This window comes from Struthio camelus, chromosome 11 (genome assembly GCF_040807025.1).
Source record: "Struthio camelus isolate bStrCam1 chromosome 11, bStrCam1.hap1, whole genome shotgun sequence".
Lineage (NCBI taxonomy): Eukaryota > Metazoa > Chordata > Aves > Struthioniformes > Struthionidae > Struthio > Struthio camelus.
This window is the reverse complement of record NC_090952.1, coordinates 8,748,201-8,765,805: the sequence shown is the minus strand read 5'-3', so window position 1 is coordinate 8,765,805 and position 17,605 is coordinate 8,748,201. Positions and strand designations below refer to the sequence as shown.

The window sequence follows — 17,605 nt, the reverse complement described above, 5'->3', positions numbered from 1 at the left end:
GGCAGAGAAGCGTGTTAACAGTAGACCAGACGACCAGTCATTGGTCCCTTTGGAAGGGGAATGAAATGCGGTTAGAGAAAGATGCAGTAATATGTATAACCAGCGTATCTAATTGAGCCCCCCAATTTTTAGGGTCCAGCAGACAGCAGCTATAACTCAGTTACTCTCAGACATCAAAACCAAGACATCAAGGAAAGCATGATTTTCTGGGCAAGCACCCTACTGGTTGCTACATGGTGTCACTAGCCATGTAATTTAATTAGACACCCAATAAACAAGAAGGCACTAGCTCTGGTACAGGAAATCCCCAAGCTGCAAGTCACTGGAGATTATGGGAGCATTTTTACGTGCTTCCCCTGTTCTTATGCTCTTCCAGAAATATTGGCCCTATAGAAAGAAGGGTTAGGCACGATGGGAACAAGAAGAACCTGTAACACATGTGCATTAATCATAAAATAGCCAGATGACTAGCATGTTAAGACTTCTAGAACTTACAAACACTTTACATCAATGCTAGGAGTTTCAAGAGTAACATGGGGAAGCACAAATGCTTGGCATTGCCTGGCACCCTTGATTTAACAGGCCTCTCAGGCATGGAGGAAGGAGAAGGCAGTGCTGATAGGCCACCAGCTTACTCAGTAATTCCAACAGGAAAGACAGATCATGACATATAGGTAGACACTGACACGGTATGTGAAGGATCATATAGAAGTTTAGCAGCATAAAAATACTACAGGAGAAGAGAAACCCTGTGGAATTCTTGTGAAAGCCCAGATTCAAAGAATAAAAACATACTGTCCACAGCACTACCAATTCCCTCACCAGGAAACGTTCAGGGAGATTAGAAAAGCTGCAAACTTAGGACAGGCACCAACAGTGGGCAGTTGAAATCTCCCAACATGAACTGGACTCCGTGCTTCATCTGAAAGTGATGTAGAGAAAATGTTTTGTAAGTAATAAACTACTGCTTCCAAGGAAAATAGTGCTAAGACACATAAAGAAAAGATGCCATTTTGGATTTGGTCAAGAGGTACACAGGAGAAAGCAAGTTAAAGAGATGAAGAGTATTAATAGGCTGGCTGCTCTATAACAGCACCTGCAGTACAATCGGTTTCAATGCTGTAGCAAAAGACCAAAAAATCAGCACATGCTATTTAATTTCAAAACACGGAACAGTGCAAAAGAAACTGAAGCAATTAGTAACCCTCCCAACCCACTCCCCCTCAACATAAGAAAACAAACTAGAAGGAGCAATCCAGAAAGCAAAAAGACTACAGACAGCCTGAAGACTGTTTTAAACAAAACAAACACAAAACACAACCGCACACCCCAAACAACGCTCTGCACTGGTCTTTATTGGTGAACCTGCTGGAGAGAATTCACTCCCATCTTTACAGCAGGCAGGTCAGCAGGGCTAGGTAAATTTGAATTAAATATACAGGAAGCGTTAGGCCAAACTGACAAGGGAGATGTAGTTCGCCTAGATCAGGTGTTCACAGCGAAGTTCCAAAGGCCCAAACGTGAAACCAAAGAACAGCTGGGCAAGGGGCTGCCAGTGCAACTCCACTGGATGCAAAAGACCCTGAAGGACTGGAACCACAGAAAAGCGAGCGTGCCTTCCATTCCTGCTAACTAACAAAGATGATTGCGCACATGGACCAACGCAGTCTGTCGGGAAAGAGCAGGCACAACATCTATAAAGGGAAGTCCTACAGAGGCCACAACTCTTCCTCCTAGCTGATGCCAGCTTATATAGCCCTCTGAATTTGTGAGCTGACCAGGTGATCCCCCACGTATCTGAGTTGTACACCTGATGGACTTATGGAAGAGCTCAGTCAGGATTATGTTTACAAGTTTTTCAAAGTAATCTTCACCTACCCAAAAGGGGCTCAAGACTCTCGAGGCCTTCTGTGACAGCCAGCACATTCCTCTGCTACATATTGCAGGCTCTGGGCAAACTTCACCTCCTTAACACTGCAATGCACAGGTTTACCATAGACTGCACTGTTTGGGACTGCGTGTGTACGAGCACCATGGTGACTCCAGTAGACAACATAACCTTGTTTAGCCTTATATTGCAGCCTGTGAGCTTTGTTCTGACAGCTGAGGAGTTCGATACAGGGCAAACAAGTGGCAATACTGCCAACGGCAGATATAAAAGAGGAAGGTCGTCACATGTGACTGTTTTCTCCTTCTTGGCTTTTGGACCTACTCATAGGCATCAATCTACCAACAGATTGATCAACATGGTGCCCAAAGCCAGAAAAAGCCACTGATTAGAAAAAGTAAAGCATTCACCCCACTGATATCTTTAGCACTGCTGCAGACAATACTGGGATGCAAGGACCACTAGTCTGAACTGTAAGGGCAGTTGCTGTATTCCCAGATCACGAAACAAATCCAAGTTAAAGCAATTTCAGCTGCAGTTCCTGGCAGCCTAAATCAATATAATGGCTGGTTGCAAGCATCCTTCCCTTCTCAGACTGCATGTTTTACCTCCCCGAGCTCCGCTAAGCCAGCTCTAGCTTTTAACTTGCTAAAAGGCTCAGCTCAAAGTCTTACAACTCAGCAAAAACTAACCTAGCAGTAGAACATCTGCTGCTGACTTATCAAGCCTAAACAGCACAGCAAGTATACCAATGATCAGTGTAGGTAGTACAAGTGAGGGTGCGGGGACATGCAGATGAGGGTGGGGAAGGACAGCAAGACAGAACTGGGACAGCAAGCAGATTAGTTGCTTGCCATGGACATGCAGTCTTATCCAAAACCTGAGTTTAACTCCTATTAGTTCCCCAGTCCAGCAGACCAGTCACACAACTATGCCATCAACAGATTCAGTAGGTGGGGTAAGAGTGATCACTTTCTTCAGTGGCAACCCCATCATATACTTTCTTAAAGAGATTGTGAAACCACAGTCTGATACTATAATACTACTCAAGAGGCTTGCAGGATGCAATATATCGCATAAAACAGGCGGCTATTCAACACTAACTGCAGTAAAGAATTACTTTTTGGGAGACACAGTATTTACCTAAAGCAAAGGGACTACAATGTTTCATAACAAAGCTTAAACTTTTCTCTCCAAAATTAAATATCCTCTCAAACACCACCTTATACAGACACCCTCTTTTAAGTATGTACAGAACACCTTCAGTAAGATTTCTTCAAATGTCAAAACTGAATTTCAAAAACTCTCATCAGCCTGGAAACATTGGAAAAGATCCAGGATGCACTTTAATTTTGACACATTAAAACCAGTGTGTTCATGTTTCCTCCCCTCCCCCGCCACTAAATAACATTTTGTGCAATTAAAGCGACAACTATACTTCCGATTTAATCTCAAACATTAAGTACACAGCATTTCTATAGTGATCTATCACTACACTACAACCACATTGTGCACTAGCAAAATACATACATACACACACACACATATATATAAAACCTTTCAGAAGCAGTACTGGAATTCTCCAAAAATAGTGCATGCTGCAGCACTTGTCACAAAAATTTATAGTATGAAATGGCTAGTTTGTTAAATATAGAGATTTGGTATACTACCATAAAGTCCCTGACAACTCAGTGCCCAGGAACAGATCCCACACAACCTGTATTCAATCATTACCCTGGGTAATAACTGAAATGAAACAGCTGTGGACCAAACCACTGACCTGCAGGGCAGTATTATTTTGTTAGTAGTCAATCTGTGCATTGATTAGTCAATGAAGTTTCTAAAGGCCAAACCACTGAAGTCACATCTTTATTTCAGAAGATGAAAGATTCTGCAACCTCTACTGCTTGCTTATTTTTAAATCAAAAAACTTATAATGGCAGATGGCTTTTAAAGGCTATAAAAAAAAGGCTATACATTCCTTGAAAATAAGATAGACGGCCAAGTTGTTAATTTTTGGATTACTCAGTGCAACATTTCAAGGTGCCAGGCTTCCTATTTTTACCTCTTCCAACGCAGAAGGTTTCTGCCTTTCCCTCACTCCAAGAGGGGACGCCAGGCTGCAGCTCATAGCCACCAGGTCTGATAGCTGGAGGCTGGCACCTATCTTTCAAGAGCCTGTGACAGGTGGGTCTATACTGCAGTCTGGAAGTCCTACTGAAAACTAACGCATACATTTACAAACTTGGCTTGCTCAGGTATTGCCACTGGCACAACAACCACCCCCCGACAGCACGCAGCTCTGTACCAGGCCAAACACACAAACTGGAGGTGGCATGTTCCACCTCTCCAACATCAGATATGGCTCAGGAAAAGAAAAATAATACTCTGTCAGCAATTTACCTGCTGGCAAGAGGCCAAACTCTTCCTTTGACTATTCTTTCCCCTCCTATCTCCTTACAAGTTACCACCCCCTCAGCCACATCCAAGCCCAAACCACAGGCAGCAGCAGCAACCTTGCAGCCGATAGGGTGGAAACCCCTACCGGGACGACAGGGAACAGAACTGCCTTTTCTGACAACAGATAAAAAGTAAACAGATCATCAGCAGTGGAAGTAATAATCACCTAACGTTTCATTTTTCAAACAACTTTGCTTGAAAGCGGTTCACATACCACAATTTCAAAACCTGTGCACTTGCAGTCTCCCGACACGTTCAGGTAAACTGGGAAGTCCCAACGCCCTCAACACCTCAGGGCGAGCTGTCATTTCGGCTCCCCATTACTCCCTGTCTTCCTCAACTGCCACAGTTTCTTTGTTGTGATGAATTGCTGTGCTGAGAGTAATTCTGTTAGTTGGCTGAAGTCAAGTAGTAAAACCTTCAGAGTCATTAGTTCATTAAAAAAAAAAAAAAAAAAAACCACACACACAGAGCTTACAAAATCCTCTTTGTTTGCCATTTGGGCTGTCATTTCTTTTTTTAGGCAGCCCTTCTTATTAACAACTAAGATGCTGTGTTCAGAAAAGCAGTACTCCCATTCCCTGATCAACATAAACCATTACTGAGTTATGGTTCAGTACCAATTCAGTGAAAAATTATTTACACCAGTGTAACATTCTCCAATTCATTACCTCCGTAGAGCTCTGCTATTGACTGGCATTTCCCTCAGTTCCTCTTAACCTCTGGAAAAACATAAATCTTGCTCAAGCCAAGAGCAGGGGGGAAAGGACAGTAAATATTTCTCCGTCAAAGTAAAACAATATAGTAAAAACCAAACCCTACCTGCTGAGTTGGTAATCCTGCTAGATCTAAACAGGTCTACAGAGAGCCAACTCAGGCACTGCTGAACTCGCAGAGAAACAAATAATCTGCTCAAACTTAACAGTTACTCCACTCTCTATCTGAAGCTGCCTGCAGAAAGGTCATCTAACAGTCCTTGAAGATAAGAAATAAAACTTGATCTATCATCACTATTCCCTACTAATCTTTCATTAAAAAAAGGAAAAAAAAAAAAAAAAGGAAAAGAAAAGCCTCGGTGTTGCTGTTTAAAGGCCTATCCCCATATTCAGAGACCAAACACTGAAGCTATTAGCAACAGCGTTGAACTTCTATGCCAGAAGTGCCAGTGGATCGTGATTAGTCTGGCCAGCAACCGTCTTTTACCAGGGGTGTACAAGAACACGTGAACACTACACCAACTTCTGTAAATATCAACTGACAAAATAAATAAAATGGATTTTTTTGAGCCAGAAATAAGCTAACAGTAAAACAATACAAAGAAGAAACACTTTGTCACAATAGCCTGACAACCGGAGACTTTCAATGGCAAAACTAACTTTTTCATTCTTGAAAACTTCATTGCCTTTAATTTCTCAATTTAGAACATCTTACCAAAGCAGAAGCCACTAAGGAACCAGGACTACTGCCCTTCTTCAGTCCCCTGGCATAGGGGAAAAATTTAAGGCCGGGGGGGGGGGGGGGAATAAACCTCACAACCACCTCTAAAAGCCAAATCCACTGCTACAAATACAGAGTACGAGGGACCTTTTAAACTACTAAATCTATTAAGTTCACTATCAAAGGCAAAGCATCATATAATTCCTATCCTAAAGCGAGCAAAATCAAACTATTGGGATTTGCTGCTCCTACCAATCCTATTAAAAGGTTATTCTAAAGCCTTACTGTTCCAGTGAATAGAAACCTTGCATCCAAAAATCTATATTTACTCATGATTAGTTTAGATCCATTTGTTCTTCTGTTAATAATGGCATCTACCTTAAACAGGTAATTTCTACCCCTTGGCCTTTATCTAATAAACACACACACACACACAGAGAGGGAGGGAGGGGGAGAGGTGTGCGTGCATATACCTGTATCTATACACATACACACACAGTTCTGATTCTCTAAGCAAGCTTAGCTCCTCTCATCTTCCTTTGCAAGCTGATCTCACCCTTCTTCTAGCTGCCCTGGTTGCCGTGCTCTTAAACGGAAAACGTGTTTCCCTTGAAAGACTGTATGGTTCCGTTGCTGCTTTCAGGAACTCAGCTACTCTCTTACATAACTGTATTTAAAGCCCTTCTATTTTTATAGATAATTTTTCTTTAAAAATGTCACTTACCCTTTACACATCTATAGCATAATGTAATATCTGGAAACCACTAAGGAGGGAAACATACAAAAACAAACAAATACAAAATGATTCTATAAATTCAGAGTTTTTTTAATTCCCCTGAAGTATAAGAAGCTGCCCTATATAATACTAATTTTCATCCCATTTCTAAAAGCCTAGTCCTTAAAGTCATTAAATTATTCCCATATAGCATTCTGATCCTCCTCATTTTGTTGTCTCCCAACTTCGCCTCATCAAAAATTTCATTATAAGCTCCCCATTGCCAGGAGGGCAGGGAGGAGAAAAAGTTAATATTAGAGACACCACTTCTGGCTTTGGACATCCCTTGTTGCAAATTGCTGAAGGCTGGAAAAGTATTTTGGGGAAGTATCATTACATGTTCACTGTTCGTACCTTCCCTGCCACCTCACCTTCCGTTTCTGCCTATCTCCACTCCTCAACATCCAGTGAAGCAATGAATCTTACTTCACCACAGAGCCATACTTAAGAGGTCTTCCTTTAAAAAAAAAAAAAAAAAAAAGGGGGGGGGGGCAATAATACCCTTCTTTCAGTTCTAAAATGTCCATAAAAAGGAAGAGTTTTCATGGGACTGGGACAAACAGAAGCAATTATGCAGTTTGATTTCTGGAAGGTCTCATCGTTGACCTGCGCTGGCAGACTTAAGACTATCTAAGCCATTCTCAGAGAAAAGAGTCACTGAACTAACAGTAGCCTAAAAATACAAAGGAAAATGCTGTGACTAAGAGTACCCAAATGGAGAAAACTATCCTAGAAAACATTTTCATTGAAAATTCTGTCATTTAATTGAGAAGCAACAATAGCCTTTGGGAGATTCAACCTAATATGAATCCAACCATGATTCATTTCAGACACAAGGGGATAACAGTACCAAAAAAAGACTGCATGCCTCAAAAGTTGCTGCTTTAGATGAAGATATCCTGAGCTGAGTCTGGAGTTTCCTGGCATGTCTTTCAGGGTAATCCAGTCAAGGGAAAGAACAACTCCAACAGCAATAGCCAGCTTCTGCAGTGCCTCTCGCTAGCAGCTTTACATAGGAAAGTAGATTGAGATATCTTACTTTTCATCAGCAAGAAAACAAGGTAGAGAGATTATGGGTCTCTTCCAGGTCTCTCTTATGGTCTCTGTCCACAATAATGACATAGCCAGGAACCAAACACAAGTTCTCCCAGCCTCACTGCAGCCATTTATCCTTCAAGTCACGCCTGCCTCCTCTAATCATTTACATACAGAGAAGTTGGACAGAACCTGCAAAACCCCAACCTTGGAAACATCCATAGGTCAAATGGTCAATTAATATCTTTTTACATAAGATTACTTCTTTCTTTTTAGACTAATCCAATTACTTAAATCAAATAGAGACTTTATCTCTGGAACCACCTGAAGATTACTGACCTCTCTGTAATGGATTCTTCCAAGAAATTTCAGGAATCTCCAAAGAGCTAAACTTTAGTGTCAAATATTTTCAGAGATCACTCTGACTGCTCCAATAGTTTTATCCTCAGAACAATTTCCAGTAAACATTCTACATAAAAGGATAATCAAAAAAGTACAAGCTGCTTATGTTGCCTAAACTTTGGATGTGTTTCTGTAATCTATACATTTAGATGACCACCACCCAGAGGAAAAGAAAACACACTAAAATAGATGAGATGTAAGGTATGGCCTTTTAAGACAGATGATAAACATCACAGAATGCAACGAAACCAGACCTAAACATTTCTCAACTGCTTAGCACTTTTCCTTGGGGGAAAAAAAAATATTTTTTAAACTGAAGACATGAAAATTCAGCAAGAACATCAGAAGCAGTCAGACCTGTAGCCTACATAGTTCAATTTACATTTTGTGACAGCCTTAAACAGACTGCAGAAATTGAAAGAAACCATATTATAAACCATTTAGGAATATCTTACTTATTTAGCAGGGAGAGAAGTTTCTTATTTCCAGCCACTTAGCATAAAGCCTGCTGTAGCAGCAGAGTGCTCATCACCTACTTGCACTAGACAGAACTGATGAAGATATAACTACATTGCTTCTTTCAGCTTATGACAAGTAAGACTCATCTGCTGCGGAGCATTTCTGGTATTTTAAGAGGAAGAAAACCCATTTAAGTTAGCAGAATAGTATAGCGTAGTAGGCAGTCTTTGAGTAGGTTATTGCAAGCCATTTTATATTACATATATGAAAAAATTATCACCTTGAAATGCTCCAGAAATAGGGAGAAGGAAGGAAAAGGAAGAAAAAATCTCACATAGCTGGTATCAAAAAAAAACTGAAGCACAGATTTCACAGAATCACAGAATCGTTTAGGTTGGAAGGGACCTCTGGAGATCATCTAGTCCAACCTCCCTGCTCAAGCAGGCTCCTCTAGAGCATATTGCCCAGGATCACATCCAGACGGGTTTTGAATATCTCCAGGGAAGGAGACTCCACTACCTCTCTGGGCAACCTGTTCCAATGCTCTGTCACCTTTCACCTTCTCCCAACAAGATGCACTACTGGGAGCCACTTTTTGCAAAAGGTCAGATTTCTATGTTAAAATATAGTCCAAGTATGGCAAACTGCAGCAACTCAACCTTGAGGTGAAAAATAGATCACAACAGTCGAGCATACATAGAATTGTCTCATTTGACTCTTCTCTCTGAAATTTTGGAAAGACAATTTGTATTTTATTTATCCTTATTTATAACCCTTTATTTTAAGGCCCATTTTTATTCAATCTTCCTTCAAAATGAAGGGATTTGCTTAGCTAGCCCCAAGACTTCCCATCAGTGGAGTATCTTTTTTGCACCTTTTTGAACACTTTTTGCACCTTTCCTAACATACCTCTAGAGCTTCTATATTTTCTATACAGTTCTTATCTCTGTGCAAAATGCCAGTGGGGGGGGGGGGGGGGGGAAGGAGAGTGATTCAACTCTCTAGAAAGAATGAAGCAGAAGTAATATGAAGCAGATGTAATTCTGATGCTGATTAGGAGAGGATTATGACAAGAATCCTATCCTCCTCTCTCCTCTGATTCAAGTGTGGCCTCCAAGTACCATCCAGCAAAGAAGGCAGCAGTGGGGATGCTGGAAGCTCTCAGGTGGCAGAGGGGCCTGGAGAGGATACATCTTTAGTGGCAGAGAGACAAATGACAAAGAGCAGCAGCGTGATTACAGCTCATATTTTTTACGAACTTCACCCTCCCAGACAGGACCTTGACAAAAATGCCATGGGGTTCAAGTTAAAGGGAAGAGGGGCATAAAATGAGTTGTTCTTTATCATCAAGGAAAGTGAGAAGTAACTCCCTGTAACATACAAAAACACAAGGGCTGTGGGAAGATACGCATCTCTCTACATGGCTGCCATCCCAGTGACCTTGCCACTGTACTTCAGACTGCAATTAGCCTGACTTGTTCTCCATTCCATAGATTTTTCTGAAGAAATTAGCTCTTTAATAACTTTGGTGGCAAACACTCAGCATGGTAAAGCAGCATCCATGCACTGTCGGCAAGCGCTGCCTTCCAGGAAATTACCAAAGCCTAATCAAATCACAAAAATGAAGACACATCCTATAACGCACAGAAGTTAAGTATGTACAGTCAGGAATATAAGAGGGTGAGAGCAACAGTGAAGAGACAGTTGCAACAAATATCCCACAAAACAAATGCCTATCACCAACGGAACAGTGGGGTGTCTTTTTTCTCCTCTAAACACATCTCAGGAAATCAGATAGGCACACGTCTCTTCTCAGCTAGAAAAGAAACAAAAATCCTTCAGACTTTCCAAGTCATATCTGTGCTCGTTTTACCTTGCTAGTGTGTGTCGCTCACGGTGATAATCACTTTTTATAGCACTGTAAATTAAAATGCTGAAATTTTTAAAATTTTGTATAAGTTTAACAAAAACAAAGAAATCAGCCTCTATCATTTCCAGGTATGTGAGGTTCACCTGAAAAAGCACTAGTACCTGGATCACGAAAGGGTGAACACGAAGTCAGATGCTTTTTACATGACACTGAAGACCAATGGGAAACGCAACCCTCTTAACAAATGAAGCTCCTTACACTGATCCCTTTTGCCAAGGTCCCAGTTAAGAAAGTGAATGGCTTTTTAAAAGGTCATACAAGTAGTACAGGAAAGAGATCTACTTTTGTCTACAGCGCTGGGCTGAAAGACACCATGGCTTTTGGTCAGCAGCATAAGCCACAGCACTAAGAAAGGCACAGAAATCTAGATAATGTATCGATCCAAGTTCAAGTTATTAGCTATATGCTATCTGAATGCAGCACTATGACCAGTTTCAACAGCTACACTCCATTTCATAGATACTGCACTTCCTAGCACACTTAGTTTTTAAGGACTTTTTTGACGCTTTATGAGTTAACTGCAGTAGAACTGCCCCATCTTGCTCCTGGGATGCAGACTTGCAGTGCTAAACTGAGTACCACTATAAAACCCCATTCTGCAAAAGCACAAACATCATAAAAAAGGTCAAGCATTTTCATAACGCTTTGCTAATGAGGGTCAGGGCCTGACTGGACTTGTTTTGGCCTCCAGCCTAGCAACAGTTTCTGTATTGGCCAAACTCTGAGAAGTTTACTGTTATTTTAAATAATCTGCATCTTTCTTGCCTTCCTTTTGAAGCGCTGGAGACACACACCGGAGAGACCACCGCTGTATGAGCCAAGCAATTTCTGTGTTAGCACCTTTGACTTGCACTTTGACTTCTGAAGACAATAAATTGGTGCTACGGAAAGTTTACAGTTAACTGGAAACAAGCAGCTAATACTAAAAATAGACAACTTGGTATACTGAGCTTATTCTATTAATTGGGGCAGGACCCTTGACAGAATCAAAAACTACAGACTAGGAACTTGATAACTATATTGTGTTCATTGACTGATCATAGCCCAGATTTGTGAACTAGTTGAACTGAGCTACACTGGTCTTCCAAACTTTTATTTCCCGATTATCTCGCAGCTGTCAACAGCAGCATCTCTCTGGAGATAGTTGCAGTTAAAAGGTCATTTAAGGCTTCAGACCAGAACAGTGAGTACTCTTAGGTTATATCTACTTGTTTCTTTTTCTAACAGAAAGTACAAAAAAAGTATCAGATTTATCTTGTTTTAGTACTCAACCCTAGATAACATTATAATCATAAAGAGGTCATAAGAAACAAGAACACAGATTTAACCCATAATTGAAGGTAGACCTTTACAATCTTACTAACTCAAAATACACTAGCACTCTTAGAATTATTAACTTTCAATAACTTCTAGCAAATAAGATTAGAAACAGATGCACATGTGAAGTAAGTTAAATTTAGACCCAATACATACTTTTCTCACAGGCAGGTAGGTTAAACAGAAATATTTAACCTCAGAAACAGTGTCAAAGTCAATCTTGCAAAATCCACAGAAATCTTCATGAAGAAAATATCTTCAGTACAAGATACAGTAGAAGAAATATGATGAAAGATATGAATACAACTAAAACAAAGCAGGCAATACAACTGAATGACCAGATTGATGGAATTGGGAAAAGGGGCTACTGACTCCTCCTCACCCCAGCAGGGGTCCGAGGACCAATCTCTGCACAGCCAGCATCGCAGTGAACCAGAGTTCACATGCACTTACTACAGCTTTGTGGTGACTGCTTTGAGCTGAAGGAAGCAAGACCAGGGTCCTTTCTTAAGGCCACCTGTGAGATGATCTCCTGTTCTGATAGGAACTACCTCATTTGGACATAACGGTTTGCTAAAATGAGCTTATGAGAAAAAAGGCCCTAAAATTATATTTAATCTAATTTGGTGGTTATCACAGCAATATTCCCTCCATTCAACAATCGTATCAGAAGTTGAGCCTACTGGCAAAAGCGGGTTCCTTCCAAAGGCATGCAGCCTTTATGCCTTTTCGTCCTCGGCTGCACCAAGATGCATTCACCCGTCCCGCTTTCAAATATGCTGGGAATTCCTTGCAGACCACTGCCAATGCCAGTCAAAATATACATTTTTCTAATGCACTATGTTTTTAAAAACCTCCACTGCAAGGTGTCACTTTGTAGGAATCGCTACTTCATAAACCAACATTTAACACTCAACAGTAAAGACCATGTTAAATCAGAATAAAATGCTGCAGTTTGTAGAAACCGCAGCACATACACATGAAAAACAGAAGCTAGACACACAACACCAGAGAACCCTTCCCTGCCTGCCTAAATGCTTTGTTGCTGTATTTTTGTTTTATGACTGGTGTTGATCTTTAGCCATGACCAAGCAATCATTATAGCTGCTGTGTAATATTACCAAGTGTGACAATAAATACACATTATTGCACAGAGAAAAAGCTCCTCTGTCACACAAGTAACTACTGTAGAAGAAAAACAAAATTTCAAACTTCTGGTATCAAGAACACCAACAGGTACAGCTGAATTCTGAATAGGGATTGGGCGGAAGAGTATTTGTATTTTTAAGATAAGAAATTGGTAACTTTCCAGGCAAAAATTCACAAAAACGCCTGTAAAGAAATATATAGCAATGCAAGCAAGGAGTCAAGCACAAAGCTCCAACTTTCTAAACATGTAACAGAAAGTTGTGGAGACTAATAGAGGAAGACAGACTACAGCCAAGAAACAAGACATTGAGAAAAGCATGTAGTTCTATGAACTTGCAACTCATAACATTTTTGTTTACACATGTGTGTATATGGATACACACACAGACAAGCCTATTTTTCATTCAATGCCTTAAAAGAAAGCATCAGACAGCACCTTAACATTTTGGAGAAATCAACTTTGGGACTGTATAGGAAGATTTCATACTATTTCAGTCTATCTCAATTACTAGTAAATCACCACTAGTTAGCATTAACATAGTATTAAGATAATTAAGGTTAAAAAAATGGATGGCTAGTAACAAGAGTCAATTTACACTCATTCTGAATTAAACCACAACTTTCAAAGAAAATCTGATAGGCACAAGGTTAGCTAGTCCCCACACTTTAAAACTGTACTGAGCTTAAACGTCTTCAAACTTCATTAACAGAGAATTAGGGTGTTTCAGTACTACCCCATATCCTTCCAGAATATGCAGATTGACTATCTTAGACCTGAAAACACAATGAAACTCAAAGGTCAGGCACATCGGCCCTGCAGCACATCTCTCTCTCTCTCTCTGTCCCGTAGCCAAAGGGAACAGTTGCTGCAGAATACTACAAGTCCTCAGTGAGGAAAGGAACTGGTGGATTTACAGCCTAAGTCTTTGGATAAAGACTGGATATCTCACAGAAAATATTTTAATCCAGAGGCAGTCACTGAAGATGGTCAAGCCAGATGGTTTTTAGCTGTGAAGAACGCTCCTGTCTGATGGCTGGAGCTGCTGCACGTGCACGGGGCAGGCAGTGTGTGCAGGTGGCCGATTTACCACAGGTATGCGGGTCAGCTACATGCACCGTTTCATGCCTATGGCACAGTCCCCTCCTGCAAAATGAGGGAGATATAAGCAAGCTGTCATCAACCAGGCATTTAATGCAACCAAGTCCTGGTAAACATCTTTCCCAAGAGCTCCTCAGATCGACAGGAAGCAGGCCGAATTAGCCCTTCTGGCTGGGAAATCTTGTTCTTGGCGACTATGCGCTAGGCGCCTGGGGCAGAGCAAATGATTCCCCTAACGATTTGTGCCAAGTCTGGATGGTCACCACCAGAACAATTCTGTTTGCTAGCAGCCTGCTCCCAGGGGACCCTCAGGAACAGACTATAAGGAGCAAACAACTGGCAAATTAGTTAGCCTGCTGGACTGCCATACAACGTCTTCTCTACAAAGAGGGAAACATCAGCATGAAGTAGGCAAGCTGAACAGCTAGGAATATAAGACAGGCACTGCACAGGATCAAAAACTCAGAAAGGCAATTTCTGTGTGTCAAGGAAAACCTACAGAGTGAGCAAACAGGGAGAATCATTAAAAAAAAAAAAAAGTCCTCCTTACTCTCTACAGCACAGCTTCAGTTAATCCCCTCTGCAAACTTACCCTCCCAGCCTTTCACGACATTCTTCCACGTGCTTATACTTCCACTCCAGCACATGCCTTCTAGAAGAAAAATAGTGTTGAGTGGAGCGAATCTAGAGCCCTTTCCCAGCAGTGGTGGCAAAAATGGAAGGCAGGACACAGTATTGCTTCCATTGATCATGGAGGAACGGGCTGTGTTACACAAAACAAAACCATAAAGGAAATGCAAGGATATGAGCTTTATTTCTTCCCAAGTAAGTGCATGGGGGGGGGGGGGGAAGGAAAGTGTTTACAACTCTTCCTGCATCACCTTACAGTTCTCCTCTATCAGCACTTCTAAATTTCCAAAGCAAAAAAAAAAAAAAAACCCTTTAATTATCCACAGTGTTTCATAGCTTTACTCATCAAATTGGGTTTCAAGAACACTGTTTGGATGGCCATTTGTATAAGTGACAATTTTTGTCTGGGGCAGCTATCCTAAACTCATTATCAGCTCCTCCACCTCCAGAATAATTTTTATATTCCTTCCACTCCTATAGTTTGAGAACCACCGCACTGGTAGAAGCAAGGCAAAGGACATAAATCCGAGAAGATAGGGAAAGGGTGTCTTAGTGAGTGACTAAGAACCAAGTGGCGTTATAGGTAGAAAAAAGCCATTCAGGGAAGGGAGCGATAAAGTAAAACGTTGGCAGATCAATGGAAGGGACAACACAGAGTTGTCCCTGCAAGAGAAGAAGCAGTCAATGGCTTGGTGAGATGCAACTGGACAGATTCAGCACCTTCCAGTTACCTCCTGTTGACTCCGTGACTCACTCTGACCCAACAGCTCCCTCGCAACAGCCTCCGCCAACACCCTTGCATCCTGTGCTTTAGGAACTACAGTCAAAAAGATAAAAAACGTCGAGCATTTTCATCCATGTTTGGACTGTGCCAGAGTCCAAAACCCGTAACCTCTTGAAACTGGCTTTGCCTCTTATGCCTAATAACTGCTTCAAAATTCCTTCCCTTCAAGCCGTGCTGTAGTCCTCAGCTCAGCATCAAAAAGTTACGAAAACTTGGAGGTGTCGCAAGCAGGTTTTCTTCAGAACACAACACATGACAGCCCCTGTCCAAGTGATTCAGCCACCAGCTTTTCTTTGATCGTGCCCAGTTCCATCATTCAAAGACCTGTGAGAAACATGAGTCATGCTTATGTGAGGATACCTGCTCACACGTCTTTCATCCTCCCTGTAATTAGCGTAATTTAAAATAATATTTAAGTACACACGCAGACTCTTATTTTAGACTACTATTCTTAGACCAGAAATTTTGGTGTAGGGACACAACTTCTAAAAGGATGCCAGGCAGAGAGTAAAAACATACACTGACTGGGAATCGCCAGTTCTGAATCACATTTTTGCTGTACAGGATGCAGCGTGGCTTCAAAGACAACATCATACCTTTTGTGAGCTACCCAGTTACGGTAAGGCTGCCTGAAAGCCTTTTGCCTGCGAGGAGTCACGCTGCCTCTGACCACTTGGCACAAGCAAATTATTCACCAACCTAGAATTTTGCATGCAACGCCGAACAACTTTGGAAAAAGTTGTTTCCCCAACTGCACAAACACAATCAGCTCACAGGGCTGCTGAAAGCAGCAGTTCTGCCATCTGTCTGCTTATTCCCACCCCACACTTGTACAGGCACAAGTGTTTGTGAAGCCATGCAATGATCTAGGGTAACCAGTCTCTATGAAAACTAACCTAGCAAGAAAATAAAATAATGATTAGATCATTTCTCCAATCTGATACACTGCGTACACTGGCACACGTAAGGGAACGTGCAGAAACTGGATCACCAATTTTGACGGCAATGCCATTTTCAAAAATCCTTTGACCTAGCACTTTTTCTGCAGATATTCTGCAGATTTAAGCACATATATGAGTTTTTTAAAAGAGGAAATTTTACTTAATTCAAGACTATGTTCTTTTTAAAGTAAGCAGGGGGAAAAGAAAGCTAAAGTGATCTACTAATTACAAAGAGGAATCAAAGGGCTCACTGGAAAGTGTTTCAGTGGCAGCAGTGTTCATCTCTGCCTCAGTTTCCCCCATTAATAAACAGGTACAGGAACATTAATCTCTAATAGAACACTGCGATATGATTAAAAAATAAATAAACCAACAACACCGTAGTAACAAGGTAATGCTGTCAAGGAAAGACACAGCCAGAAGTCAACTCTCTCACTGCAATGAAAGATAGTAAAACCGCACAAAGCTGATGCTGTAACCTGTAACCTGGAGTGGTCTGGGACGGAGAACAGACACAGGACAGTACAGAGCAAAACGGCTACCTGAAAAGTTCCTAAACAATTGGTATCTGCAAAAGGACAGACATGGATTTACAAAAGACCTGGGTAAAGAAACTCACAGTGGAGTCTCCCTGCCCTCCTTTCATTATTGGTACTCTGATGTAATCACACCGGAGTTATGAAGAGCATATAGGGAAGACTTGCTGGAGTGGCAGGTTAAGTAGGAATCCACAGAGCTGGGTTGTCATGACAGCAGCTGCAAGTATAAAAGAGGTGTATAGATCCTAGATGTTAGAACAGCAAGGACTCCAAATAAGATCATTAATACATGACATTACTGTAAATACGGAGAAGTATACACTACATCTCATTAATGAAACATGGACTGCACGATAACTGCTAGCATTGGTGAGGGTGCACGATGGTCTAAGCCGCAAACAAGATAACTGTATTCACTGAGTATTGGTAAAGAGCATGTTCCACCCAAATACGATAGCCATGCTTTATGTAAGAGGAAACAGCCACGTGCATTCCTGCGGACCGACTCACTCTCTCGACTGAAGCCTGGAAACTCACGTGTGAGCTCTGTCCCATTTTAAAGTAAAGCAAAACAGTGGAACTTAGTCTCAGCAACCCCGTATGTTAACTTTGCATTCAAACAGCCTGGGAGCATGCACAAAGCCAGTTACTCATCCCAGCTGAGAGGAAGTAACTTCCTGTCAGAGAGAAGTTACTCCCCGAAGTATTCGCCAGAGCACATCTGGTGCTACCGCACAGGCAACGTGCGGGTGCTGCCATG

General features: G+C 41.4%; 1 protein-coding gene across 2 annotated transcripts in view; it reads right to left on the bottom strand.

The window, feature by feature from the left end:
• AMMECR1 (AMMECR nuclear protein 1) overlaps nucleotides 1–17,605 on the bottom strand; it is a 106,754-nt gene that overhangs the window by 62,199 nt on the left and 26,950 nt on the right. The window lies entirely within an intron of this gene.